The following is a 2,374-nucleotide window of genomic DNA, read 5'->3' as shown; positions in this document are numbered from 1 at the left end:
CCCTTTTTGCGCTTCGGGACGGTGACGGTCGACCCGAATTTCGGGTGTTACGACCACGAACAACCAAAAACAATCAAAAGAGGAACTGAATTCTTCACCCCCCAGGCCGAGTGTTGTGTCCCTGTCTCGTCACGTGCCTTGCAGGAACCTCCTCGTTTGGGGGATTTAACCTTTTTTTATTTTCCCCCCAGTTTAAACTCGCGCTCCTTCACTGCTTTTGCTGTTATTATTGATTTAAGGCAGAAATGTAATACGGGTTGTTTGTTTGTTTGTTTGCTCGTTTGTTTTTTTCCAAGTTGTCTTTTTATAGGAATCCTTGTTACCCGATTAAACTCTGTTGTGGCTGTTTTATGAACCCCCCGAGCCCCCAGAAGCCCCAGCCCAGCCGTCCCTCCGGGTCCCCAGCCCCGAGCTGCTGTTTAAATGTTGTTATTTGGGGTTTTGCTGCTCTCCCCGGTGGGGAGGGTGGGCCTGACATGAGGTCATTCTTTTCCCTGGGAGCAGCCGCTCTCCGAGGACCAGGAGGATCCTGAGTTTCGTTTCTTTTCCCTGATTTGTGATAATTACCCTGATTTGTGACAATCACAATGTGCCCAAAGGCTCCCTCTGGCTCCGGGGTGTGGGGGGGAAGGGACGAGCCCGGCCTCCTCTTCCCCAAATTCTGATGGAACCGAGGATGTTTATCCAAGGGTGGGGTTCCCAGTGCTGACAAAACCTGCTGGATTCCTTCTCTTCCCTCCTTTTCTTCCCCAAATTCCTCGGACTTGGGTTTTGGGGCTGAGCTCAGCTGCCAGACAGGGAGCTCGTCCCGGTCTGAGGAACAACACAGGGACCTTTGTTTTCCTTTTGTGCTTCACGTTTGAAGGTAAATAAAACGTTTTCCTATTTCTTCGCCACCGAGTTAAATACCCTGCATGGAATTTGGCCTTTTTTCAGGGAGTTTTAGGCAGAAATATTGGTGTTTGCTGTGTCTGTGAGGCTTTTGTGAACACACAGAGCTGGTGCTTGTGTATAAACATGTTTATGGAACAGGGCAGGGTTTGTGCTGCTCAAAAGTCTGACGTGGAAAGGGAAATTTGAAGCTGTCCAGTGGATTATTGGTGCTAAAGTGCCCCTTTCTGTGTCCTGGTCCAGGAATTCCTCACTGGAAGGCTCGTGCAGGTGGTGCTTTGTGTGTTTGTTCTGAACCTGCTGCTGGGCAGGCTGGGCTGGAGCAGTTTTGGGGGTAGTTCAGTGGATCCCATGGCTGATGGTGGTGTTCCAGCGGCCCTGGCTCTGGCAGGGCTGGAGTTCCCTCTTCCTGGGAGCTGTGCTTGGCATCTGTGGCTGAACCAGGCGGGTCTGGGCTGAGCTGAGCTTGGCTGAGGTCAGGCCTTCCCTGCAGCCTGGGCTGGGAAGGGCAGGGCTGCAGCCTGGAGGGGCTGGAGGGGTGTTCCAGACCTGGCTGGAGGGATGTTCCAGACCTGGCTGGAGGGATGTTCCAGACCTGGCTGGAGGGATGTTCCACACCTGCAGTGTCCTGTTCCATGGTAAAACCGGGACAGAGGAGGGAGGACAGGGGCAGTTTGGCTCCCAGGGTGCTGTCCTGTGCAGTGGGAGGGGAGGAACAAGGGCCTTGCCTTGGCCTTTGTCTCCTTCCCCTGGCACGTTGTCCTTATCTGCTCCCAGGAGTTCTCTTCCCTAAGTGCTTCCTTTCCCTTCCTGTGCTTTTTTGGGGCCCACCAACCCCTGGTCCATTCTGGGGTCGGTGTTCAGCTGCCTGTTGCTGGGCTCTGCCTGTTGCTGGGCTCTGCCTGTTGCTGGGCTCTGCCTGTTGCTGGGCTCTGCCTGTTGCTGGGCTCTGGGATTCCAGCTCAGTTTTGCTGTGTGCTTTGCCCTGGGAAGCTCAGGATCCCGGGAGCCTGTGGAGCCTGGGCTGGGCTGTGGCCTCTGTTCCTGCCATCCAGGTGTTCCACACCATTCCCTGGGGGCACACAGCCCTCCTGCCTCTCTCCTCCTGCTCCAGGACAGGTCCTGCCGTGCTGCAGACCCCCCTCTGTGTCCTGGTGTGTCCAGAGCATTCCCGGTGCTGGAAGCCGGGAGCCTGGGCTTGGTCTGGGCTCTTGGAATTCAGATCCCAGCTCAGATCCTGCTGGATCTGGAGATGGCAGCAGGAATGTGCCCCGAGGCAGCTCCTGGGTGGCCCAGGTGTGGGAGGATTTGGGAGCAGCTTTCACCTCTGTTATCCTGGGAATCTTTGCCTGAGCGGGCAGGGGATGCTGCTGGAATGACAGAGCACCCGGAGGAGGGGCTGCCCTGGCTCTGCCAAAATCAGGGAGGGCCAGGCTGGACCTGGACCTGGGCTGGGCTCACCTGGCTGGGCTCACCTGGGCTG

Source organism: Manacus vitellinus, unplaced genomic scaffold (genome assembly GCF_001715985.3).
Source record: "Manacus vitellinus isolate BGI_N305 unplaced genomic scaffold, ASM171598v3 scaffold_162_pilon, whole genome shotgun sequence".
Lineage (NCBI taxonomy): Eukaryota > Metazoa > Chordata > Aves > Passeriformes > Pipridae > Manacus > Manacus vitellinus.
The sequence above is the reverse complement of the archived record's forward strand: the minus strand, read 5'-3'. Positions refer to the sequence as shown.